The sequence below is a fragment of the Cnephaeus nilssonii genome (genome assembly GCF_951640355.1).
Source record: "Cnephaeus nilssonii genome assembly, chromosome: 14".
Classification (NCBI taxonomy): Eukaryota; Metazoa; Chordata; class Mammalia; order Chiroptera; family Vespertilionidae; genus Cnephaeus; species Cnephaeus nilssonii.
The window spans coordinates 59,538,637-59,554,706 of record NC_137085.1 but is presented as its reverse complement, the minus strand read 5'-3'; the positions used below and the strand labels follow the sequence as shown (position 1 = coordinate 59,554,706).

Below are 16,070 nucleotides of genomic sequence, written 5' to 3'. Positions count from 1 at the left end.
AATAGCTTCCTATGTGTTGGTTCTGTTCGGTGCTGCCATGGAACAGAGTAAGAAGGCCGCCCCCCTTGAGGAGCTAGCTCAAAGTATGGAGTTTGGAGGTTGGCACTCCATTCTAAGAGTAAAAAGCTAAACAAATGGAAACATCAACAACTTCTCTTAGATCTGCAAGAGATATGCAGTCACAGGGCAAACACTGCCCCCCAGATTAAAGAGAGGCCGGTGAACACAGAGAATCACATCTGACTGGGGCAGCAATCTGTGAGCAGACACCTCCGTGGGAACCAGCACCAACGGAGGACAACCGGAATTGGAACTGGTGAATTGCTACAGCCTCCATGTGAACAAGTCTGACCGTCAAAAGCCCCAAGAAGACGTAGTCATGGGGTGGTCCCCGCGTTTTTTTGTGAATGTTCTTTCCAGGCGCTTAATTAGGTTCTCACAATGAAGAGCAAAGAAAAATCTCATGCTGCTATAAGTGGGAGAAAAAAAAAAGCCATTTAAAAATGCATCTTTTCTGTTCTTAATAAAGTCTGCCCTCAGGAGAGACTATTTAATCAGAGCCTAACCCACCGGGGTTTTATCAGAGCCTAACTGACGGGGAGGAAGGGAAACACTCAGATCCACCCACTCCACCCATCCTCTGCCAGGAAGCGGGGAAGGGGTGATCAGCACTTGTGAAGTTTGGGGTCCAGAGGCACTGGTTCACCGAAACAGAGACCAATCACAGAATTATTCTCCCCACACCACTAGAGGCCTATTGACAGTGGTCCCTTTTACCCATGTCTTCCTTCTAATGAAAAAAAAATTATAAGGCAGTGGTTCTCAACCTTTCTAATGCCGCGACCCTTTAATACAGTTCCTCATGTTGTGGTGACTCCCAACCATAAAATTATTTTCGTTGCTACTTCATAACTGTAATTTTGCTACTGTTATAAATCGTAATGTAAATATCTGTGTTTTCCGATGGTCTTAGGCTCTACAGCAGCGGTTCTCAACCTGTGGGTTGCGACCCACAGGTTGAGAACCGCTAGCAGGGTCACCTAAGACCATCGGAAAACACAGATATTTACAAGTGAGGAAGCTGGGGATTTGTGAAATAATGAACTTTCCCAAGATGGCACAGTGGGTAAGTAGTAAGTGGCAGAGCTGTGATTTTAGCCTGTGCTGATTTAAAGGATTCCAAAGCTAATGCTGTTAAGTTCAGCCTATCTCCTGCCCATTCATCACACTTTCTTGTAATAGTCTTTTAAAAGTTTTATTTGTAATAGACTATATTTTAATTAAATTGGAGGTAAATTAATGAAGTCAACTTCATAACATTTTGTGAGGAATCAATGAAAGAATGCCTATCAAGTACAAAAACTAGCATCCAGTAAATGTCTAAGTATTATTGCCAATAGACACCACAATTCTGCTGGTGATTACAGCTCAATGGCAGTCATTGTACGGTCAAGCATAGGGATGGTTTGGAATTTCTACATCAGACTGCTAGGTGAGGTCTGAAGTCAGGGTAGGCTTTCTGGAAGAGAAGATACCTCCGCTGAGTGATGAATGACAGAAAAGTGTTGTTGTTGTTGTTTTGGGGGTAGGGGAGATAAGCAAAAGATGCAAAGACCTAAGGGCCAGAAAGAGCATGGCATGCTTAATGAATTGAAAGGTGTTAGGAATGGCTGGAGAATGCTGGTAAGTGAGGACTGAGAGGTATCACAGAGATCATAAAAAGATTTAAACTTCATCCTGAGAAACCCTAAGCAGAGGAAGGACAAGAAGAAATTAGTGATTTAGAGACATGATTTAGGTAGTAATTTAAAAAGATTTAGACCATAAATGAGGGAGGTAAAATGAGTGAAAGAGTGGCCATTTAGAGGGCTGATGCTTTCATTCACCATGAAATGATGAGGGCCATATTAACGACAGTGGCAGTGAGATGGAGAGAAGTGGATGGATTTGAGAGATATTAAAACTTAGAATTGATAAACTTTAGTGGCTAATTAATTGAGAAGGAAAACATGCAAATCAAGGTCAAAGACCTTCTTTTTGTCCTGGGCAGCTGGCATGGGGAAAAAGTGGTGGTATTCGCTGTGAAAATAATTAGTGGAGCAAAAGCAGATCTGGAATAAGCATGGTTTCAGACAAATGGGTTTTCGGGATGGATTCATGGGAAGCTCAGAGGAGGAAGATCTGGGTGGAGGCAAAGATGTGGGTGATGATCCACATGAACAAGAAGAAAATGACTTTTCACTTAGCACCAGCTAGCTCACAGTAATACTGCTTTCACTTAAATGTGACCAACTCTGCAAAATGAGAAATTCTGTATTACTTGAGCACATTTAATATTTAAATATTTACTTGTTCTAAAAATGCCATTCGTGTCCCTCTATGCGAGAATGCCCTTCCTTTACCTGTCATTTGTGGGAAGCTCCTCAGAAGCACAGCTGAGCATTCTCTCTCTAAACACATGGTCCCAACATGGTATATTTATAAGCATTTTAAAGGTAACACATCAATAATCTGATGAAAGTTCTGCCGAAACCGGTTTGGCTCAGTGGATAGAGCGTCGGCCTGCGGACTCAAGGGTCCCAGGTTCGATTCCGGTCAAGGGCATGTACCTTGGTTGCGGGCACATCCCCAGTAGGGGGTGTGCAAGAGGTAGCTGATTGATATTTCTCTCTCATCGATATTTCTGACTCTATCCCTCTCTCTTCCTCTCTGTAAAAAATCAATAAAATATATTTTTTAAAAAAAGAAAGTTCTTATGCATGGAGCTAGGCACAGGGAAATAAAGATGAACAAGATAAAAAATCACTGCCTTTCAGGAACTTTGAGAAGTTGAAGAGACATTCAAATGGATGATGCTAGTGCAAAATACAATCTAACGAGTGCTGAATAGAGTTAGCACTGACTAGAGGAGCTGTGGGAGCACAGAGGGGTTTGGCTGTCTTCACAGAGGATGGTACCATTGACTGAGAGAAAATAGGATTCAGTAGGCATATAGACAGAGAAAAGAAGGAATGGATTTATTATTGAAGCCTAATAGATTTTAATCAGTGCTTCTTATTTACCAAAAATGTTTAGCAACAGTTCTTAGCAATGTAAACAGTTATAGAAAGTAAGTTAAAAATTCTAAAGAATTGGTGTACATTGAAGTATCCCCAGTGCTGCTGATTGACATCTACTGATCCCAGCCAGCCCGAGAAGACCCTTTCCTGGGAAAGGGAGATAAACTGAGTATGAGGATTAGGGGTCCTGGGTTTCCGTCCTGTCTCTGGTACCACCGGGCTGTCTGACCGTCACCTGTGTTCATCTCGCCCCACTTCCTCAGTGGTTCCCATCGCTGCTCCTCTCCCCACGCTCCAGCACACACAGGTGCCCACTGGATAGTGTGTTCTCATCAAAAAACATTTACTCTTGTAGTAATTCTCTTCTGATGGGTGACCCGATTTCCTCTTTCTTACAATCTCCACCCAAAATCTGAGTTGGAAGCCCTCATTTTGCAGAAAGAAAAAAAAGAAGAAGAAATTTACACTGCATAGGCTCATGAATGTTTTCCCTTTTCTTTTGTTTTTTTGTTAATCCTCACCTGAAGATATTTTCTCAATTGATTTTTTTTAGAAGGAGTGGAAGGTAGGGAGGAAGGAGGGGCGGGGGGGGGGGGAGAAAAAGAGAGAAACACATCAATTGGTTGCCTCCCACATGCACCCCGACCAGGGCCAGAGAATGAGCCTGCAACCCAGGTATGCGCCCCTGACCAAAAATCAAATCCGCTACTCCAGTGCATGGGCCGATACTGTAACCACTGAACAACATGGCCAGAGTTGTTTCCCCTTTCTTCACACATTTTCTTGCTTGTTTGCTATCTCAGTGAACTAATACACCACAGAATTCTAATAACATGAATTGATTTGATAGGAAAACTTAAGAGGTCACTTCTGAAAACCGCATAGCATTGCTTTTTGAAATGTAAATTTTGAATTCATCTTTAAGGAGTAACAGTGTCCACAGGTACATTATTTTGCTCTTAAAGATCCTCATCTGGAATGATGTCTCATATGTTAATGGATCTCAAATCTTTAATCAGTCTGGATTTTAGAACGTGTGTGTGTTTCTTCCTTCTACTGCAAGTTGGTCCTGGTTAGAAGCAATTTGGAAGCCTCCACCTTATAGTCACCACGTCCATGGATTTCCATGTCACTTTGTTACTCTCATGTAACAGGTCACATGGTAGTGCTTGTGGAGTAATGACTAGCGTTGTGCTGGTGAAGTACTTTGCAGTTGACAAAGCGCCTACTCAGTTATCTAACATAATCTTCACAACTTCCCTGTGAGGTAGCTTTTAATTATCAACCTCTTAAGTCAGGAAACTTAAGAGGTAAAATAATGTGCCCCAGGTTACCCAACCTGGAAAACAGCACAAAATGTCCATAAACTTATGAAGGATAAACAAGATATACTCTATCCATACAATGAAATGTCACTCAAATGAAAAGAGGAATGAAGTACCAATAAGTGCTACAACATAGATGAACCTTGAAAATATTATGATACTCGAAAGGAGCCAGAAACAAAAGAGCACATAATTATAAGATTTCATTTATAGGAAAGGTCCAAAATAGATAAATCCAGAGAGACGGAAAGGAGACTAGTGGTTGTTGGGTGGAGCATTGAATGGAGTTGTTGGAGGGGACTGGTAATGTGCACAGTGCCTTTGTGGTATGAGGAAACTTCAAAAATTACATTAAGGTTATGATCACACAACTCTGTTAATGCACTAAAATCATTGAATTATGTATTTTAAATGGGTAAACTTTAAATGGGTACTTTAAATAGGTAAACTTTGTGGCATAGTAATTATATCTCAATAAAATTGTTAAAATTAATTCATTCTTCTCCACATCCCAGAGCTTGAGGACAAATGACTTCGAAACAGTTGTCACTGGGTCCCCTTCTTGGTACATATTGGACTCCACCATTCCCTTGTCATACGAAAAGGTACCTGCCTCTTCTTTAAAGTCTCCTCTAAGCACTCCTCCATTCCTTCCTCTCTTGTCCAACTTGAACAAACAAGAGGACAGCCTCTTAGAGTCCCTGGATTCACCACCTCCTACTCATGAGCAGCACATTAGCAAGCCTGTGCAAAACTAAAAGAAGAATGTTCTTTCCTGTGTCCTTTCCATATTTTATATTTTGACATAGTTTCATTCGAGTTTTGCAAGCAGTCAAGTCAGTCAATAGCAAATCTCCCACATGGTTGAAAGCACTAGACAGAAACTTGAAGGCAAAGGAAGCCATTAGCGCCAGTTTGGCATGATGCTAGAATCATATACAGAGCCTGTCCCCAATGTAACGCACAACTTTGAGCAACGCTAAGCCTGCAGAAAAGCCATAACTGTACCTGTTGTTTGTCAAATGCTCCGTTTATCTGCATGGGAGTGGGAAATAGAGCTCTTGTTACAGAGTTGATTGAGGCAGTAGGAAATGGGATGGTAAAGGCAGTGTCTTCTTTGCACACCCTGAAAGCATCCTGGGAAGGAAGGAAGCAAGTTAGCCCTTCCATGGTGTGGGCTGCAGTGACATTCCTGGAATATTCGCTCCAGCGATTACAGCAGCCTTTCCTGTTACAAACATCCTGCGGGCAGAGAGGTCCTAAAGGCTGAGTACCAGAGTGTGAGTGAAAAAGCAAAGGAGGACTTTGTCGGATGGGCCGGGGCTGGGGCGTGGGGGGTGCCTTCACCTTTTCTCCTTCTCTGACTTCAGCGTGAGCCTGCAAGCTGGGAGTCTCCAGGGGGAATCGGCCACAGTGCAGGCAGCAGAACTCCCAGCTTAGGGTGGAAGCAGAATGGTGCACCTGCCAGTGCTCAGCCTAGAGTTCTGTTCATTAGTTTTCATCCATCTGCTAAAGCCTGAAACCTAGGGTTCATAGAATTCTCTGCTTCACTCCTATATATCAAATCAGTCACAAAGTCCTGTTTATTTTATGTCCTGAATATTTACTGAGTCCATCCTTCCTCTCAGAGTTCGTGGTTCATGCCTTCATCTTCCACCTGGAAGGTTACAGTAATGTTCTAACTGGGACCTTTCTAATCTTGGTTTTTAGAAGTCAGTCTTCATTGTGTAAGTAGATGATTTAAGAATTAATTAGCTGTGATAATCCTCATCTTAATCCCGTTAATGGCTCCCCATCAATGCCAAGAGATAGTTTAAAATTTTATGGTAAGCCCCTTTGAAAAATATTTTGGAAATTTCTTTAAAAGTTAAATATACATTTACCATAAGACCCAGTGATTCCACTTCTAGATTTCTACCCAAAACAAATGGAAACAGATTGGAGGGCGCTTGGCTTAGGGCTGAATCCTGCCTTTCTACTTTACTATTTGCCCTGGCAGGGGGGGGCTGGGGGAGTGGGGGTTGGGGACGGGGACGGGGGAGGACGTGAAATGAATGCCTGGGACACCGCTGACTTACACGGAAACTGCTCAGCTGAGAGATCAGGCACATCTGCCAGCAAAGCAGGAGACTCTAGGGGGGCAGGCTGGGAGATCCTCCTCCCTGACAGGTGTCTACACCAGAGAGGCCCTACTCCCAGAAAGTGAGGACCCTGAGTTGGCAGAGATGCCACAGGAGGAGGAACACCTGCTGGATCCCCCTCTCCCCCAGCCACTGCCCTGCTTGCCCTGCCCCCCCCCCCCCGCCCATCACCCCCACAGGAGAGGGGGAACTCAAACCATCGAGAGGGGGATTTAACTCTGGAGGCTCTTGGGGCCCTGTGTTCTAATTCTAGAACTTCCTATTTTATCTGCCCTCAGGCCAGTGGCAAAGCCACCTCCCAGGTCACCCCCCAGCACCCTTGGTCTTCTCCCACATCTCCCCGAACTCTGTACTCTGCAAACTCTCTGTGTGTGAGTCTGAGAGACCCAGCAGGCTCCGCCCTCTTCTCCATCCACCACAGGGTAGGCAGGCAGCCCAGTCCCCAGCGGGGGGCAGGGCCAAGGTGGGACCTTGCCTTTCCCAGCCCCGCAGGCACTGGACCCTGGGTCTGAAGAAGTCATCAGGGCTGTGGTGCCCCACGGGGCTCAGCAACCCGCCAGGAGGAGAATGAAAGCACTAGATGGTGGGCTCCACCTCTTACCCTTGATGACGCCCTGCCAAAAACAGCCAGCTGCCAAGGAGAGGCCTCCTGCAGGTGTGGACACGGGTGCGTTTCTGTCATCCTTCGTGTGCCCCGGTAGCGCCCTGCTACCTGATGGCCTGGTAGAACTCAAGAGAGGCCCGCAGAGGCGGGAGGGGCACCTCTTCCTGTTCAGTGACCGGTTGGTTGTGGCCAACATCAAATATAACAACTTCAGGAGGAAAACTAAAATAAAACTGAGTGGCATGTGGGCAGCAAGCTGTGTGGATGAAGGGGGAGAAGGCAGTGCCGATGCCATGACATCGTTTGTCCTGGGCGGACCCACGGTGAACTTCGTGGCCACTTCCCGTTCCCCAGAGCAGAAGGGCACATGGCTCTCCCTCCCCCGGAGATGCCTCAGTCTAGAGAAGGAGAAGGACTGTCCGAAGAGCATTCTCCCCAAAATCGTCACCAAGGGCATTGGGGACCGTGCCTGTTCTAAAACTATAACAATAAGGGATTCAGCCCGTCCGTCCCCCGGGAGCTCTTCCTCATGGAACAGCTGCCCCGGGAGAGGCGGTGCCAGTTCACCCTGCAGCCCGGCCACCAGGCTGCTGCCCAGCAGCTGAGCCAGTCAGGTCAGAAGACATTTAAAAGGAGAAGGTGTAGCATACAGCGGGGTTCTAGTACTCACCCGGGTAACTTGCCCATGTCACCAACCTCTCCTACGCCAGGACAGCTCTTTGGAGTGTCTCTGCCACGTATCTGTGAGAATGACAGTCTGCCCAAACCTGTCTCAGATAGGCTTTTCATTCTTGATCAGAAAGGACCTCGCACGAAAGGCATCTTCAATCTGTCAGCCCACGTGAAATCTTGCAGAGAGCTGAAGGAGAAACTGGATTCTGTAGTGAGTCTGTTTTTGTGATAGCATCATTTTTAAAGGATTTTCTATGAAATATTCCTGGTAGTATTTTCTCATCAGATCTGTGTCATCACTGGGTCTGTGTCATGGATCAAGGAAATGATGAAGAGAAAATAAATACAATTCACAGGCTGTTAGACCAGCTTCCGAGAGCCAATGTTGTTCTCCTAAGGTACCTTTTCGGGGTCTTATGCAACATTGAGCAACACTCCTCATCCAGTCAGATGACGGCACTTAACTTAGCAGTATGCATCGCTACAAGCATTCATTGGCCTCCTACCTCCTCCAACCAGAACTAGAAAATGAATTTATAAATAAGGTTACTCTGCTTATTCAATTTCTGATTGAAAATTGCTGTCAAATATTTGGAGAAGAAACCACTTCCCTCTTTGGAGAGGTTTCCGCGAGATGTGATACTAAGAATGCCTCCCACATCTCTTGCTTACAGATGACTGACTTCTGTAATGGCAGCTTGGAAGGTGAGCGGATGCCGATGCTGAGGCCCCATGTGGTGACTTGGTGACGAACCTCGGTCAGGGGAGCAGAAGCATGGACTCTGCCTTGACCCCTAGTAATGATGACCTTGACCCCTAGTGATGATGACCTTGACCCCTAGTGATGATGACCTTGACCAGCCTGCGGTGGCTGGTCTTTTAACCCCGAGCGACTTTGACTTAGACCGTTCTAAACACGAAGACATTCAAAAGGAACGGCCTCTTGAATCCAAGCCCATCACCGTTATGGTACTGTATGGAGAGCCCACACTGCAGGACCCTGCTGGGCCCCTGTCTGGCATGACCACACCCAGCTGGTCCACAGCTGCAGCAGATGCTCCAGAAAGCCCGAGGCAGCACCAGCGCTGCTCGGAGCCCAGCACCAGCTATCTAGACTCAAAGCTTTCCTCTCTCAGGCGGGAAAGGCTACGCAAGTCCAGCTGTGATGCGATTCTCTCACAGAAAGAGGAGGACCATCTGAAGCAGAATCAACCCCTACAGGAAGAGGGTAAGATATTTTAAACAGAGTTTAGTTACAGGCACCGATATCAAGAAAAGGGCCACTAACACAAATGCTAAGAAGGAAAGCTTGTTTGGTAATGAAGGAAATCCTGTGAAGCTTCTCCCTGCATCCAACCCAGCGGCCATTTCTGTGGCATCTTGCAGTCACATGTCCTCACATGATCATCCCAGGAGCCAGCCCTTCGATTCAGATACATCAGGAGACGCCCTGATGCATCTGAGAACTGAAAGTGGGCTAAAATCAGGAGAACTGAAAGTGGGATAAAAATGACATCAAGATGATAATTTTGACTTTTTTTTTGTATAAAATACCCAGGATAGGGAACATAAAGATAATAATTGCTAATACTTAAGACAATAAAATGATTCTCTTTATTGAGACCATTTGGCAAAATGTTTAGACTAAATAATTGCATCACCTGAGTATTTAGGAGGCTTTTCCTTACTAGAATCCCGATGCACGAAATTCCCCAGGCTGCCGGCACTGGCTTCCCTCTGGCACCTGAGACCTGGGCTTCTCTCTGGCCGCTGGCAGGCACCTGGGACCCGGGCTTCCCTCACAGCCCTGGCTTTGTCTGGAAGGTCATCCCAGAAGGACGCCTGGTTTAATTAGCATATTATGCTTTCATTATTATAAATGGGATTGGTCCTGTCGTGTGATTGTAGGGATACTAGCAGAGAGAGAAGGCGTCTTGGCTGTCAGGCCAGCCTTCTTTGCAGTCACTGGATTTGGATGTCCTCACCTCCAGAAATTTTTGCATTTATTTTTCCCAGTGATTCAAGGTTTACAGGTGGTTTATGCCCCATACGTTTATTTCATACCCATGGACATTTCTCCTCTCTCTCCTTAAAGGTTACACTGGTACATCTCCTGGATGATCACCTGCCAAGCAGTATGAAGGGATAACATCAGAAATGGATATACATCTTCCTTCATTTTAACTTATAAGAAGTTGCTTAGAATCCATTGGGTCTCTCAGGTCCACCATCAGGACCTTTCTCCCACAAACTAACTTATTCCAAATTGTTTTTCTGAGCCACCAGGGAACTTTTGTGTCAAACGTTCTCTCCCTGTTGTCCTAAATGTTGCATTTTTTTCAGTTATAGGGGAAAAAAAGTAAAGTTTTCTGTGAGATGTAAGTTTTTCAGTATTAGCTATTGGTGCTACCTAACCTCTTCGCCCTGTATCATTAGCGTTTAGAACTCTGGGTCCAAAGAACTCCTTCATGGCCTGGCTATCTCAGTCACAGATGTGAAGTAGATGTCAACTTGTAACCGACCACTCCTATAGTTAGACTCCTGAGTGTCCATATGCACCCCTTGTGGCTTATAAAGGCCGCAGGGATTTCCCTTACCCTTGGGGAACTACTGTTGTCTGAACCCCAAGTTGTGAATGAAGCTCTCAACTTGCAGTGCCTTTCTGGAAGAGATTTCTTCTCTAGTTAACAAAATAATAGTTCTAGCCTCTCCCTGCCCGCCATATTGATGAGTGGAAAATTACCCACCCAATTTGAAGGATAGAAGAAAATAGATGTCGAGGTTCTTGAATAACTTTCTATGCTCTGTTTTCCCTTAGATACTCCTGTAATAATGTGAATAGTTTGTTATTATTGCTGTAAAGTATTACATTGTATGATGTGAAGAATGTCATTTTATTATACTGTTAACCTATAACATATTAGACTGATGCTTTATTTAAAATGCTTTGAATTGTATGATATATCTTGACAAATTGTACTACTATGTGTTATGTAATAAATGTATTTTTGTACTTGCAAAAAAAGAAATGAAAACATATAACTACACAGACTGGTATATAAATATTCATAGAAGCATTATTCAAAAACACTTCCAAAGTGAAAGCAATCCAAATGTCCATCAACTGGTAAATGAATAACTAAAAGGTGGTATAACATGCAAAGGAATACTACTCAGCTATAAAAAGAAACTGGGCTACTGACACATGTAACAACATGGATGAAACAAAGTAATCAAGTGGTAGTATTCCTTTAAATGTGTTCTATCCAACACCAACCAAGAGTGGTCAGTCTCACCACTCAGCAGGCTTACTTCCTTGACTCGCTTTCTACTTTCCTGATGTTAGAATCTGTTAATACCGCAGGGCAGTCCCATTCAGAACATGTTATACTGTTTCCCACTCTTCCCTAACCCATTATAGGCAACAGTTCTAGGCATTGCTACTTAAACCAAAAGCAACCACATCTGGAGGGAAAAGAAATAAAAAAAGCTAGACCTGAAAGGCTGCAGGAAAAGAAGTTAGAAAGTAGAACTGGGCTCCATGGGAGTCAACAGAAACTGTAAGAGGAAGGCAAGCAATAGAAAAATGTATAATGAGGTAGAAAAAGACTTAAGTCGGTTAGAAACAAAAGAAAACTAAAATTCAGAGGTGGAAAGCCAATGAAATTTAAGCCTCAGACTTTTCAGCTTCATGAGCCCCTTCCAAGACCCGGGGAGGGGCCCTACCAATGTGTTCATATGAGTTTAGGTTAAAAAAAATTACAGAAATAAAATATTTAAACCACAATTGGTTAAGCCTGCTGCCTCCCTCCACTTCAATTTCCCCTTCATTATGCTTTCTCTCTGGTCAAATTTCACTGGAGTGATCAAGAGCATTTTTGAGATCCAGTTGAGGAGAAATTGAAATTAGGGTAGATTTAGTTTGTATTTAGTGAGGTGTATTTATGTTGTTTATAGTTCCCTTCTTGCTAGCTGTCCTGATATACGCGTGGCTTCCAGGAATACTCTGACTACTCACTGTATTGACTCACTCAGTCTCATGACACATAAGTTCAAGGCCAGAGGTCTTACTGGGATTTTCCCTCATGAAAGGGGCACTTACCACCAGAAATATGTGGATAATGAGTAGAAACAGGTTTGGAATGTATGCAACCAGAAGCTTGTCTATGGAAAATTCTTCCATTCATTAGACATATAAAAATTTAAGGTTAGAATTTGGTTTTCATTGACAGCAAGTCAAGATGAAAATTCACTCCTGTTAGAAATATATTCTACATACAATTATAAATACATCATATATTTTTAATGGGAAATACAAAATAAACTTTATTTGAATTCCTGTACCTGGAGGGCACAAAGCTATAGTAAGTATTCTGTAAGAGCATAATATGAAAGAAGATTGATAAAGGTTTTCCAAATTTGACAACAATCCCAAAAGTTTACATGGCATTACCAATACTGAGAACTAAAGTTAAAAGAAGCTTTTTTAAAAATATCCATCAAAACTGTTCTGATTGACCATACTGAGGAAAAGACTAAGTCATGTTTCTGTGCTTGCTATAAAAAATGATATGACCAATTTGTTGAAATACAATAGGGTGATCAAAGAAGATATACCTCACACATTTAGGAAAAAGTCTTATAAAAGTATGTCAATAAACAATAAAACTGTTACTTCTTTGTCATAAAAAATGTCATAACTTAAAGGCTTTGAAAAGAGGGAGTTGCTAGGGTTAGATTTAAGTAAAAGAACATGGTGGAAAACACCATCTTGAGCACCAATAACTGAACAACACGTTCCAATTAAAGCATTGTTATTGATCAGCCCTAACTTATAATGCTAAAGTGCAACTAGTTAGGTTTTTTGGTTGTTGCTATTGTGGTTGTGATTGCCAGGAATAGAGACCCTTCTCCTCTTATTAAAGAGACTATTGTAACAACCTAAGTGGACTGGGACCAAAACTAAGAATCTGTCAGGAATCAAGACACCCGTAGGGAACCTTGGTCTCTCTGTCCTGGAGCAAGCCAGCTCCACAGCTATGACTTATTTAAATTTTCTTTTTTTTAATGTTTTTTTCTATAATCTTTAAGAATATATTACTTTATTTTTGAAAGTCATGTCACAGTATATTCTAAAATGGAAACTTAAAAAATATGAGGTCAATTGTGAGTGGACAGTGAAACTACAGTCCCCTTCCATCCTTAAGTTTATGAACTGTTTCAGGGCAAAGAAAAGACTGTTCTGCTTTCTTTACATCTTGCTCTACAAATGTTTGACCCTTGGCAACCAAAGAGAGGTGGCTGCACCCACAAGCTTATAGGATCCCCAGCAGCTTGGAATGTACTGATTCACCTCTATAACTCCGGGAGAGAACAGCTATCTAGCACATAAGTGGTAAGTGAATGTGTGTTTAATCGAATTATTTCCCTACCATGATACTTCTCCAACATAGTATCTTAATATTCTGGCCCTGAAGATGACCATCATTTTAACATTTACAATTTAACATCTACTCTATCTCTTGAATATTACCCTTTAGCATCTAACACGATACCTAGCTTACAATAGACACTCATTAAATATTTTTTGAAGGAATGAATAATTATTGACGAAGAGGATTTGATTTCTTTAGCCCTATAGCACATCAGATTAGATCACTCTCCTACCTAAAACCTTTTAAAAGCTTACTATCAAAACAGCCCATAAGGTCCATTCTGTGTCCTGTCTGCCTCTCTAATCAGCACTTAAAGAGTCAAAATGACAACTTTTTCTCTAGCATCTTAAACTGTGCAATGAAAAGGAGAATAGATTTTATATGAAAGACATGGTTTCTTGGTAAATGGCTGTGAAAATATGACTAGGTTTCCTCACTGCCCAGGCTTCTCATAGCATTTAATTTTCAAATGTGCATTGTTACTTTTTAAAAATATATATTTTTATTGATTTCAGAAAGGAAGAAGAGGGAGAGAGTGAGAGAAATATCAATGATGAGAGAGAATCATTGATCAGCTGCCTCCTGCATGCCCCCTACTGAGGATCGAACCTGCAAACCAGGCATGTGCCCTTGACCAGAATCGAACCTGGGACCCTTCAATCTGCAGGCTGATGCTCTATCCACTGCGCCAAACTGGCTAGGGCTGCATTGTGATTTTTAAAGAGGGGGACAAAGTGTGCAGAATTTTCCAAATATGTTCCAGACTAGAAATCAAAACCAAATTTGAGAAAAATCTGCATATGAATATAGTTTCCAGGTCACTTTAGTGTACAAAAAGAATTCTTTTAAATTATTTTAACTATATAATCTCAAACTCCTACTTTATCATAATGACATTATGTCCATGGGAGGATATATGGGTCAGTAACAATGTAATTCCACTGCGCATATGTCACAAGAAGCATCAGGGTATTCCTTGAGAGTCAACCACTCAATGGAAATGAGAAGTATGATCCCACTCAATTTGAGATATTTAGTAAGATGATAGTCTACTGTGTATCTGATGGAAAGAGAGTGTTGAAAACCAATACCATAAAGCCAGCTGTTAAACTGAATATATTTTCAGTGTTACTTTACATCTGACAATTGCATTTAGATGTATACTACCTTGAGCAAGACAATACTGCAATGCTCTAAGGGTCTTTAAAATATACACACTTCATTATGGACATTAGCCTCTCAAATGTTCCATCTTTATGGAGGATAGGAGGAAACATCAAGTTGAACCCAGAGAGGGTTATCCAGTGATAAATGACCTTGAGACATCTGGAAATCCAATTTGTAGAACAATGAGGTATAGATATAGATGCTTATCCAAACCTCTTAGAAGAAAATACAGGCAAAAGTATAAACAACACTAATTTCTAAACAATTTAAATTAATTTCTTTCATTGATTCTACAACAAACATTTAAAACAGATTTTAACATATTTGAAATTGAGACATGTCTTATAAACCAACAGCAACTTCCAATCACTTTTCTGAATTCAGATGGCAAACCCGTGTTGCACTGTGTTTTGGTTCAAATAATCAGGGGATATTTTTCTCTTCTCCCAGTCAGGGCTAATATGGAGAAATGCAAGCTTTTTATCTAGTCTTTGCTATATGGTGCTTTTGCTTATTTGTTTGTCTTTTCATTTACTTACACAATAAGGATGTATCCCTCATGTATAACAAACTTTGTATGATTAGATTCTCTTAGATTAGTACATTATAATAATATTAGATTCCTTATCTTAAGCTTTTATCTTTTTGGTGTGCATACAAAATAATGGTGTATTGCTCATCAAAACATCATGGATTCCAAAAATATAATACTTAAAAAGCTCAGGGAAATTTTCTCCTTTCTCCTCCTGGAAAGAGTAATTCCAAAGGCAGGATTTCCTTTTGGGATGATAACATCATATTGGACAGGCAGCAAGGCATTCACAACACGGGCTAAGTTCATAATTTAACTTCATAGACCATTGGGAAATCATTCAAGAACAACATTTATGGATAAGAGTAAAACATTGGGGAGAGGAGAGAAATAAATATTAGATAAGAAATCTAAACAAACCTGAACCCAGTGATAATGTCGAATTTATTCATATGGGTTGAAAAAGAAGAGATCCCAAGATCACAGTGAATGGCATGCCCAGAAAATAAAAAATGTCATCAGGGATTCTGTTAGAAAGTATAAGCGTTAAAAAAAAAAACACCATACAAATAGGCATAGTGCATAGAGAAGTAATACATGTATTTCTTAAGACCCTGCTTTAGAAATGTGCTGAGTCCTGATGCTTATAGTTTAAATGACAAAGTAAACTAAAAGAAGGCTTGAAAACTGTGAAAGATTAACACCTTGTCAATGAAGGGTTTAAGCATTATGGCAGGAGGGAGGGGTCAAGATGGTGGAGTAGGAAGAAACTGAACTCACCTTCTCCCATGGACACACCAAATCTACAACTAAATATAGAAGCAACCATTGCCAAGAATGACCCAAAGACTAGGTGAACAGATTTTGGAAAACTAATGATATTATAAAGGAAGCTACATTGTGATGGGTACAGGGGTAGAGACAGGTTCTAGTCAGGACCCATAAGTGGGAGTGTTATAAAAACCATGGTGCTCCGCCCTGAGGATGAGGAGTCTAAGCCCACACCAGACTCACCAACCCAGGAGACCTGCACTAGGAAGCGGAGTCCTCATAATATCTGGCCTGAAAACCAGCAGAGCTTCCGACTGAGAGAACCAAAGGCCTATAGAAAACCGAGACTCTACTCTTCAAAGGC

At 42.1% G+C, this 16,070-nt stretch overlaps 1 protein-coding gene and 1 pseudogene across 4 annotated transcripts in view; one reads left to right on the top strand and one right to left on the bottom strand.

Annotated features, from left to right (window-relative positions):
* The window catches only part of ADAMTSL1 (ADAMTS like 1), an 879,784-nt gene that overhangs the window by 457,735 nt on the left and 405,979 nt on the right, over positions 1–16,070 (bottom strand). The window lies entirely within an intron of this gene.
* Positions 7,608–13,741, top strand: LOC307111093 (rho GTPase-activating protein 20-like; annotated as a pseudogene). Its single transcript has one exon. The product of its transcript is annotated as a rho GTPase-activating protein 20-like (transcript).